The sequence below is a fragment of the Episyrphus balteatus genome, chromosome 3 (assembly GCF_945859705.1).
Source record: "Episyrphus balteatus chromosome 3, idEpiBalt1.1, whole genome shotgun sequence".
Classification (NCBI taxonomy): Eukaryota; Metazoa; Arthropoda; class Insecta; order Diptera; family Syrphidae; genus Episyrphus; species Episyrphus balteatus.
Window position 1 is genome coordinate 8,284,734 of NC_079136.1, and position 11,938 is coordinate 8,296,671.

Genomic DNA, 11,938 nt, shown 5'->3' on the forward strand with positions numbered 1-11,938 from the left:
TTACATTTACCCATTATGAAAAATATTCTGGGGTAAATGTAAACACATGCAAATCGACATAAATGTCCTATATTTTAAAATTTGTTTGTTTCACATAGGATCTACATCAAAATTCAAAACTAAAAAGTATTTGCAAGTTATACTGACTTAATTGAATCTGCAAAAATATTTAATATTTCTGAAAGACTAACGACTTGTTTGGCACTTTAAAAAATTATCTTTCACGGAAAATACGTTCGTCGAATGAATTCTCTTTTGACAGCAATGAACTTTACATATAAGTTAAAAGATACATGCGTCCGCAATTTGTATTTATGTATGCATCAAAGAGATTTAACTGAAGCTTGTTATGAGCCATGTTTTCATTTACCCCTGTTTACATTTACCCACATTGACTCTACGTGATTTCCAAGAGCCGTTTTTTTATTTTATTTTAATGTCTACTTTTTAACGGATATCTCCAATATAAACGGATAACGATTTTGATTTGAAAAAAAAACATGTAATGCTGCAAATAAGGCCGCACTTTTGTAATAAGAAAAATATTTTTTCATTAACGGTACCTACTTGCCATAGATCCGATTTCTTAACGTTATCGACACAACCGATTTTAATTAAATTTTTGACATAAAAAGGCTTATATATTAAAATTAAGAAAACTTTTAGTAAAAATTATTTTTATATATATAAAAGTTTAAAGTTATTGAATGAATTTTATGTGTCAATCTTCAAATACGAGAGCAATTCGCAATTCAAATTAAAAAATGTTTGGGGGTGCCAACCATTGTACCATGGCGTTTTCCATTGAACCAAAACATTGATGTATCGACGAGCCGACAATAGTTTTTTCTTAAACGTTTTCCAACGGAAAAAGCATTGATGTTTTTTTTCCGTCCAATTGATTCTTTTTTTGTTTTTTAATACGAATCTACACATATTTTTATACTGATTTTAGCACGCGCTACAAATTTGACAGTTTTGCATTCGTTGTTTTTATTAATAAATAATAAATAATTATAATTTCTTATTTTTTGGAAAATTGAATTTGGGTTTGGTCGTTTGGGTTTAAAATTTTGTCCGCATACAACGCCACATAATTTGTTTTCATTTTGAAAACATATATTTTCCGTATAGGTGTAGAAAAAACTAAATTTTTTTTTGGTAGATGGTCTGCCCGACAAAAATGTTTTGAGAGAAATTTTAGTTGCTTCGTGGCCCCCCTAAGAATTGGGGCCCTGGGCACGGGCCCCGTGTGCCCTTATGGTAAAGACGGCATTGATTCTGAAAGCCCTTAAGTAGGCCAATCAGCATATTTCGTTTGATCCATTACTTTTGGGACACCCTGTATATCAAAAACGTGAAGTCATAGATTTTTTTCAACTTCGGATTTGAATTTAGAACGTTAAAATCTATTAGAACAATATATTTTGGTTTACCGAAAAAATAAATTCTCAGTTTTATTGAACATTGTAACTTTTCATTATATCATGTTTTCTTATATTTACTTAAAAACATAGTTGGCAACCATATAACCCCAATATTTTCAATTTTCTTATGAAACATAAGTAGAAGAGATCTCAAAACTGTGATAAGTGAAAAAAAAAAATACATGAAATAGTGTATTTAGAGGTCTTGTGTGTTTTATTAAATTGGCATTTTTTTGACTTTGTTTTCAAATTTTTTGATTTTTTTGTAAAGAATATGAATCTATGAATCCTAAATCTTAAATCTAACACCTTTTTGACATGAATTTAGCCCAATTTCTAGCTTATATACTGTTTTGAAAATGAAAATTGTATTTTATAGCTCATTCTTTCTGCCATTTTGGAGCCGCCATTTTGAATTAAAAAAAGTTGGCAGCCTTTTTGTATTCAGTGTACCAAATTTCATGACTTTTCGTCCAGAAATGGCCGTGCAAATGAATTTTGACGCCAAAAACGAAGAATGGCACCACTGTGCAGCGTGTCAGGCCGTTACGAGGACGACAGTTGCCCCACAAATACTAGCAGTTCAAGTTTTAAGGCGTTAAATAATTATTCCATATAATCTGAACCAATCAACTAAATTGACAATTTAAACACTTTTTTAAAAATTTATTAAATTTTCCTCTACCCAGCTTACTTTCAAAATTGATAAAAATAGCCAAAAAAAAAATTACGTAGGTCTTAAAATAATGGCTTTGGGCAAACCTTCAGGAAACAAACCTTGCAACATTCTTTAAAAACTTGATCCGCCAAAACACACACACAAATTCCCTCTTTCTTATAAATGATTGAAGAAAAAAATGCCAATATCCTTTGCATATTTACCTCTACGTGCCTTTTTATCGTAGGTATTTTTAAATTATAAATACAAACGAACATGAAGACGTCACACATATCCCCAGTATACTCATTGACATTATGATTCTTCTGTTTACATTTTATCCCCCCTCAGTCACACAAAATAACTTTTAAGCACATTCACTCACGCCCTCTTGTCTCTAATAAACGACTAGAACTTATAACCCAATAAAAGCGAATCTACTTATGAGCTTCTTATAGATATAAAACTCGTCCTCTTTTCTTCAAACCCAAAGATACACACACACACACAAAATGACATGCCATGACTTTGACGTCTTCGTTTGTCGGTATAATACACGCAAAAACATTTCACTTCTGTTTTCAATGAATTTATAGACACTTTTGCCATAAAGATGACGAGATGTTCAGCCTTTATTTGCTAATCATCGTTTGCATCAACGACAAGCATAAAGCTTTAAACTCTGTCTGTCGGTCCTTGTTGAAGCCCTTTACGACGACATGCATGCGGATGAGAGAAATCGATCGTAAAGTTCCGGTTTGTTAGCAGAATTTAATCCTGTGTTTGTATTAAAAATTGAAACTTTATAATAAACAAAAGTTTTTGCATTCTGTCCAATATCTCTATACGCCATCTTATTCCTGGACGACACGTTTGTCATCATTATTTTCAAAAAAGGACTCTCTCTGATGTTTGAAAGAAAACTTTTTGAAAAAAAAAATATATACAAATTCAAAGAAGAAGATAAACTATACAATCTCAGACTGCAAATCTATCCACCCAACTACATAACTTATCGACTTGGTTTGGTTACGTAAATGGAAAGGAATCTCGCCGCACGTCCTTGGTAAATCCCAATGGCTTAATATGTATGTCATTCCGACCATCTCTTTTCCCTCATCAAGTATAATTTCATCTCGAAACATTTCTCTAACGAGACTGGCATTCATGGGAATATACAAAATACAACAGCAGCACCCATCGAATTTTAACATTGACCTTATGATGGAGAGTAATGTGAGATTCTCCAGCCTTTAAAAGAGCTAACAGCTAACTCCCACATAATTAACGGTAAGTTTATTTTTCCCTAATGCTTCTCATGAAGAGATACACGGGTGTGTTCGGAATATGGAGGAGAGATTTGATTTTCTTGTTGCTTTTGTACAGACACACATACATTCACATACCAAGGACGAGAAAATTCAAGTGAGTAAAAGGATGTGATGAGGTGTGAATAAAATCTTTTTTTCATAAGAAATGCGCAATGCGTTAATTAAGGCAAAGCTACTTGAATATTAATGTTGATAAAATGTAACACTAGACTACAGTTACCGTTACCTTTTCCATTCTGCCACTGTCACCTTGTGTCTTGATTTTAGACACGTTAGGTTTACATTTTTGTTTAAGGGATTATATGCTGAGGCTTTGAGAGGGTTATAAATTTTTTAATGCCCTGTTACCTGATTTTATTTACGTACGTGATTTTTACATTAAAAGGTACATTTTCACGCCGGTATTATATTGTGACGGTGTGATGTGATTGTGAGTGACACGTGTTAAGGCTTTTATTAATAATTGATTTATTTTAAGTAAAAATGTCAAATTTAACTAAATGTTCGCACGCGCTCATACATACTTAACCTACAACTTTGGGAAATTTAGTTTTTGCAAAATATGTTGACAAAAATTCAGCAATTGTTGTTGTTGTTGTTGTTGTTGTTGTTGTTGTTGTTGTTGTTGTTGTTGTTGTTGTTGTTGTTGTTGTTGTTGTTGTTGTTGTTGTTGTTGTTGTTGTTGTTGTTGTTGTTGTTGTTGTTGTTGTTGTTGTTGTTGTTGTTGTTGTTGTTGTTGTTGTTGTTGTTGTTGTTGTTGTTGTTGTTGTTGTTGTTGTTGTTGTTGTTGTTGTTGTTGTTGTTGTTGTTGTTGTTGTTGTTGTTGTTGTTGTTGTTGTTGTTGTTGTTGTTGTTGTTGTTGTTGTTGTTGTTGTTGTTGTTGTTGTTGTTGTTGTTGTTGTTGTGGTTGTTGTTGTTGTGGTTGTTGTTGTTGTCAAATTTCATATAAATAATTAAATTTTGATTGTTTACTTCGTAATTTTTCAAATAACCTTAAAAATCGATAGTTAAAAGAAAAATTGTCAAGTACACAATCAAAATTTAATGGGATCGGGTCAAAATTCTGGCTTCAAAATACTGCTTTTCAAAATTCTGCCTTTTAAGCGAAAATTCTGCTTTTTTTCTACTCTGTTTTTCAAAATTCTGCTTTTTAAAATTCTGCTTTTCAAAATTCTGCCAGCATTATATTTGAACAAAAAAATTCTGCCGATTCTGTTTTTATTTTTTATAGCATATGCACTGGCTAAAGAAAAATACACCTCATTAATGTAATTCAACATTGGTACTTTCCTAATTTTTTTTTATTTAAGTGTCGCAAATATTTTTTGAATTCCATATACTGACTTTCTTTCAAATAAAATATGTAAACTAATTGGAACCGATGTTGTTTGATACAAAATATTCCTTTTCTTATTCAAATTTTTGAACATTCATCTTTATTTGATAAATTAAAAAGCGCGCGCTTTTTAACATTTTCCAAACCCTTTTTTAATTTTTTGCAGTATTTTGAAAAGCAGAATTATGAAAAGCAGAATTTTGAAAAACAGAATTTTGAAAAACAGAATTTTGAAAAGCAGAATTTTGAAAGCAGAATTTTGTAAAGCAGAATTTTGAAAGCAGAATTTTGTAAAGCAGAATTTTGATAAAAGAATTTTGATAAAAGAATTTTGACCCCGGCAGAATTTTGACCCCAACCCAAATTTAATTCATACAAATTAAAAACCAAACTTTAGAACTTCCTATAGTTTTACATCTCAGTACTTTTTGTGCCAGCATAATTTAAACATAGGAGAACGAAAACTTTCTTGACTTAAACGACTTTAACGATTGAAGTTACGAAAATATAGTTCACTGTGGAGAATTTTTTTCGGAAACCAGTTTGAAATTCAGTCAGAATATTATTATTCTACCCATGTCTCAATTCTGTTAGCAGAAATCCCAGAATTTCTTTGTTATCATTTAAAACGCACCTCCTCCCTAAAGAAATCTGCTGGCAGTTCTAAGCCTATTAGTTCTTCCTGTGTTTCGAAATACCAATTACTTATTTAAATGGAAAATTGAAAAAAATATTACACATACACCACAGTGACCCATTCATAATTTATTTGATACAATTTATTTCTGATTCTCTGACTCATTTTTTCACATACCCTTAAGATTATTGAATAGTATACGTACTAAAAAATACTTTGATTTTCCTTATTGAAGAATTAAACTAGCTTTTGTTCTTTTCAATTCTTTCAAAAACTATAAAATCTGTATTAAGGCACTTTTTTTGCGTCCAGATTAAAACTCAAGTATGGCGTCCAAGATTCCATGATAAAAAATCTAAAATTTAAGAAAAATATCGTACTTGATGAATTGAAATGAAATTTACTTAATAATAAAGGAGTGACATTTCAAACGGAAATTTTTACATATTTCAAGTTTTCTCCGGATTTCAAAGCCCTAGGTAACAATTTTCAACCCAGCAGCTTCGTACGACCTACTCGTGGACATAATATTATTTTTAGTAATCCCTCTTGACATGGACTTGAAACGAGCAACGAAGCTAGTTATTAAAATACAAAGAATAGTGGGGATTCGGAAATTAATAAACGTTCCTTACCATGGACAAGCGACACGACGTGAATGCTTGATCTGGATATATCCATAATTGAAAACTGGCCATCACTGTTCGACATGATGGCCTTTGTATAGTTTTGGTTCAACAATTTGACAAGGCGAGACAAAGCTATGAAAGTTAAATTAAGGCTACTGCCTGCCGTTGCCAATCCTCCTACAATATGCTCTGCTGTGTCGGCTTCACAATCAGAATTCCGGACTCCCGACTTTGTGTTACCACCTCCGCTAGTTTCACTACATCATATTGCCTTCAAGGGTGGAAGTCAATAGGAAAACTGTCGATGTCGCTGCTGATGGCCATGACGGGACTCTATAAACTTCACTGCTGATGCGAATGATGAGATGATGTTGGTTGGTTGATGCAAGCACAAGTTCATAGGGCAAAAGATTTCTCATTTGTGGGGTAGGTGTTTGACCACGCTATGGAAGCCCCCAGTAAGCTCTAGCCGCCAATATAGGACACTATGGTTATGGTGAGTTAGCTGGTGCGCTGCTGCTGTAACGAGAAATAACTTTTTACATAAAAAACACGTTCGATGTCTGCTGGTGTACACAATTGTCTATAGGCTATGAGAGATGTAGGTGCTGCTGGATGTGGGATGAATCAAAGTGTATCCTGAGGGTCGAACAAAAAATGTACTACATACAAACACATAAATGGTCTATATGTATTTATATTCTCTTTGTGAATGTTAAAAAATGTCGACAGAAAAAAAAATAAGAGATGGTTCTTTGGGTTAAAAGCCGGGTGGCTTTTAGACACATTTTATGTATATTATGACGACATTGAAAAGGTTTTAAATTTACTAGCAAAAAAGTAAGGGTAAATTCGTAAATCGTATTAAATTTGAAGTACTCCGAAAAAACCGCATTCGACCTATAAGCTTTTAAAGCATGAGAAAATTTACATAAAGAACGATGTTCTAAGGAAAAAAAAAACAAGCAAAGTGCCTTAAGTGCTTAGAGAGATAGAATCATGATTTCCAGACAATATAATTTTAATGTAAACACTTTTAAGCCGCGTTAAGTCTTTTTTGGCTTTTAAAATTTTATATTTATCAAAATGTAATAAAATTGTTTGTGTGGAACGATTTTCATAAATATTTTGTGTCAGAATTCATAAAATAAGCGTTCTTATTAGTGGAGTAACTAAAGCTCAAAAATTGGCAATATTAGGGAACCCGGCCGAACAGCTTAGATTTTGATGATCTTTTTTTTCAAATGTCGGTAATTAAAAATACTTTAAAGTCTATAGATTAAAAATTGCCGGTGTTGCCGTTTTGATTTTTTAAATTTAATTGAAGATTTTTGTGAACAAAAACAAATTTTTTTCAAAAAATTTTCTTAAATTTCATAAATTAATTGATGCCAAAAGATTGTCTAGGAAATTTAAGGAAAAAAATATATGGGAGTGAGGGACAATCTTCCATAGTTCAAGCGATAGATGCAATTTTCTTATTAATTGACTTCAAACACAAAAAAAAAAATATTTGAACACAACGGCAACACCTACAATATTCAAATATACATTTTTTAAAAGCTAGAATCTTAGTCATATATGTAAAATTAAAATTAAGTTAATTGAATGAACGGCTTTTGAAAGAATGGTAATTGAACTCAGATTTTTGAAAAAAAAAATTATTGAAAAAATTTTAACATGTCGTTTTTTAAACTTGGTCGTAATATAAAATGCATTTATTTTCAAATTTTTTTTGGCCGCATTTATTATGATTTCAAATTATAAAAGGAATTGTCAAAATGTATTACGGTTTATGAAAAAAATTAAAAAGTATTTCATTTTTGAAGAACTTTTTTTAATAAAAGTTTTGAAAAAAAAATGTAACTTATTTTTTTTTTAAAGTTCAACATCTAAACATAAAATTATTTTTTATTCATTTAATAACCCTTACTGTTGAAAGTTAAATAGCAAAAATTTAAAGTTCCTATTTACCATAGTCTTTGAGAAAATTAATTATTTCAATGCAAAAATTCAGTTTTAATAAAAAAAAACCATTGAAATTGAAGTGATTTTTCATTTTTTTTTTTTTTCAAAAGTGTGATATATTTTACCTTTTTTGCTTCGAAATTCAACTGATAATATTTATGGCCAAAAAATATTTTTTTTAAATAAATTCATATTTTATTAGAAAAAGTTTGGAAAAAAGTCATTTTAAATTTTTCTAATAACATTTTTTTTTTTTAATTCTGAGTTTGAGGACCATTTTTTCAAAAAGTCTTGATTAAATTTAGTGGATTTAAAGAGATAAGAATGAGCTTCTGGCTTTTTAAAAATGTATTTTAAAATTTTGTAGGTGTTGCCGTTGTTTTCAAAATATTTTGTTTGTGTTTGAGGTCAGAATGTTAGAAAATTGCATTTATCGCTTAAACGATGGAAGATTGTCCCTTACTGCATTTTATATATTTTCCTTAAATTACCTAGAGAGTCTTTTGCTATCATTTGTTTTATGAAATTTAAGCAAAAAAAAATGGTTTTGTTAAAAAAAAATTAATTTTAATTTTAAAAAACAATACGGCAACACCTGCAATTTTTAATCTATAGACTTTAAAGTATTTTTAATTACCTACGTTTGAAAAAAAAAATCGTCAAAATCAGAGCTGTTCGGCCGGGTTCCCTAATAATTTGCTTTAGTTACTCTACTATATATGACATTCCAATACAACGTTCCTTATCATTGTTTTTAAACTAGATAACAGAAAATGTTGCACTTTAACATATGTATGTACTTATTTTCTATTTAGGGTAGTAGTCCGAATAGTCTATTTAATAGACCCGAGCTCCATAGCAAAAATAAAAAAAATTCGTTCAAGAGTCTTTATTGCAGAGTCCTTGGCCTAAAAAGTTTACTTTTAACTTGAAAACCAAGCCTAACTTTAAAATGGTTCAAAGACACTTTTCATAGAAAACTAAATTTTCTATCAAGTTAAAGTAGTTAAAAAATTGTAAAAATTAGTTTTGACTAAAATTCTAACCTAAAATCAATGAAAAAAAAGTTCAAAAATTGTAGTATTTATTTTTTTACTAAATTACGGCAAATTTGGAGTTTGTACCCTGTCCGTCCAAACTTTATAGAGGTAAAATCGTTTGATTATATGCATCTTTTAATTTTTTTACTAAGAACCGACAGATATGTAAGTACCTTTTCAATTATTATTGGTTAGTTTTGGACTTTTAAAGTAAAACTGACTTCGAGGGGTTGATTAAATATAAACTAAGTATGTAAACCAATATATTTCAATTGCATCCTTATGGCTTTTGTGAATTTTTGTGTATGTGTATTTTTATAAATACGGATCGAATTTGTGGACCGATTGCCATTAGACTTGGTCTATTGCATAGAAAAACATTTAATACTAATTCCTTAACTATTTTCAATGGTCTTAAAACACATTTCTTGTTCTTGAAACGAAAAGTTTCTCCTGAAAAACGAAAAAATACGCAAATGAGTTTTAAACAAAACTGATTGGCAAATTGTGAGTAATAATTGCACTGTACTGATTTTTTGGGATGTTTTTACAATGGATACCAGTAATTTAAAATCAAGTTTGTAGCTACTAAAGGCCTTTGCTAATACTTTTTTGGTATAATTTAAGCGTAACTACAGATCTGATGGTCAAAAACTTCTTGAAATAAATCACTCCGAAAGTTGAATATTTTCCACACAAAGTTTAGGCAAAATTATATGGGACCTGGGCCAAAGACGTACAGCCATGAGGCTTTTGTCAAATCAAACCTAAAGACTATTGCTTATAAAGTGTTATTTTTTTTGAAAATCGTATGAGTGGTTATAGAGATATTACTGTGTGAAGTTCATATTAAGAATGCATTTTGCAATAAAAGCATAAGACCTATGTTTTAATATGGTATGACATGAAATAAGCTAAGTGTTGAGTCGTCGTCGATTCAGTCGATTAGAAGTTTTGAATAAAAGGTCATTTATTAATAGTTAGAAGAAATAGAATCAGAGATAGAACGGAACCCTGGAGCAAACCTGCATTTATGTAGTAAATATCAGATTTAAAACCATCCCATAGAACTTGTATTGGAACAAAATACCAAAAGCACGCATTTTCGATTAAAGAGCCTGATGCCAAATTCCATCAAATGCTTTGAAAATATCAAGCCGAGTAATCTTATTTTCTCTAAAGCAGTGTAAAGATTTGATCCATTATTCAGTGAGATATCGGTTATGCTATCAAATCACCAATGGATCTCCCAATGTTTTGATTCTTTAAAGCCTTACAGATTCTACCGTTGCACACTGTGGAATTTTGGTCTAAAATCTGGCCAAAAATATTTTGGCACATTTTTCACATCAAATAGGTACCAAATGACTAAAAAGTTATTTAGACGGAAAATTTTTCATTTTCTTGATACAGTAAAACCCACTTAAGTGCTTACCTCCCAAATAGCCGTGACAAAAATTATTAAATACAAAAAAATGCGCGTACAGTCCTGTGCTATAACTTAATTTTTTTTTCGTTAATTAATTGATTCTGTATAAAATTATAAAACCTGGTAACGCGTTGCTACTGTAAGACTTTATAAAAGCAAAATTTTTAGTACAGCTATTGCTACGAAGTGGTTCTGCCGCCCATTATAAAGCTTTCATTCTTCGAGATACATGAGTTGAGGATTAAACAACGTTTAAATGACCTTAGGAATAAGGAACGTAAATTCAATTTTACAGTAATTGTAAGGTGAGGTTAGGTTAAAGTGGCCATCAATAAGAGATCCGCTACACTTAGACCATGATTGATTCATTACACTCTCAAGCTTGGGAGAAGCCAGGCTGCTTTTTGGAAATGTCGAATTGGCGACAAATTGTACTGCCAGAAAGTTGGCTTTGTCCTGGGAGCTTATAGGAATGTATAAGAGTGTTTGCACCGATGATGTGATTGAGTTTTTGACGAACTTTAGCTTCCTTTTAGACTTATTTTTTGCCTTATTTGTCTATCATGTAAAAATTTGATCTTCGTAGTTTGAGCGTTAAAGATATTTTTGGCCCGTTTGAGCTTTAATTTTATACTGTAGGTACGTTTTTATCACCTTTTTAAGTTCCAGAACACTTTGTTTGTAACCTAAATTAAATATCCCTCAGGATGATACTTCAAAGGCTGATTTCTCACTCTGTCTTATGGAGATTATTTAAACTTAATTTTCCTGATAATTATGTGCAATTGTGAAAATACTTCAAGAAACCTTACAACTTGAGGAATTTATTTAAAAAAATCTCTTTAAAAACATTCTCTATTACTAAACCAATATGTTCAAATGCTCTTCTAACAGAAAAAAAAAATCAATCTCAAAAAATGCCAATCTGAACAAAACTTGATTGAGCCAAAAATTGACAATACATCAGATTTTCAATAACAAATAACCTTTGTTTTCTGCACGAAGTGGCGCCCTAAATTTGCCATCAATAAAGTAAAGGAACTTTTTTTTAGGAGTGGTTGGTTTTTTTTCTCCAAAATACACATAATATTTTATTTTTCTCACCACACATAAACTCTTGGAATTGAACACGAATTAGGTTTTCTTTTCCTTTCTTTTTTTCCACACTTAACCAGAGTTAGAATTGCCAATGGAGACGCATTATGGTTTGAAGAGGTTACGTTACAATGAATTACATATAAATCATACAGGGTGTTTTAAATTAAAATCTAAAAATATTTAAAATAATGATGTAAAATAAGTTCAGAATGTGGAAACAAACAATAAACATAACTATTGGAAAGAAGAAAGACGATTACGAAAACTAGATCCTTACTTCATAATTTTTCGAAATCAATATTACGTTACAAAGTTCAAAGTTCTTTTGAATCCTTAAACCATTTATTGTATCACCCTATTGAAGGTACTCGAAAAATACCTTTTA

The 11,938-nt window shown here is 30.7% G+C and overlaps 1 long non-coding RNA gene across 3 annotated transcripts; it reads right to left on the reverse strand.

The window, feature by feature from the left end:
- Positions 1 to 5,492: 5,492 nt before the first annotated feature.
- On the reverse strand, positions 5,493 to 11,578 carry LOC129913889 (uncharacterized). 3 transcript variants are annotated; one of them, XR_008772107.1, is made up of 4 exons: positions 11,560 to 11,578; positions 6,025 to 6,537; positions 5,834 to 5,967; positions 5,493 to 5,744 (listed from the first exon to the last, which is right to left on the reverse strand). It is a non-coding gene; the product is annotated as an uncharacterized LOC129913889 (long non-coding RNA). The 3 variants fall into 3 exon arrangements; XR_008772108.1 differs by having other exon boundaries at positions 5,813 to 5,967; XR_008772106.1 differs by lacking the exon at positions 5,493 to 5,744 and having other exon boundaries at positions 5,770 to 5,967.
- Between the last annotated feature and the right edge of the window lie 360 nt (positions 11,579 to 11,938).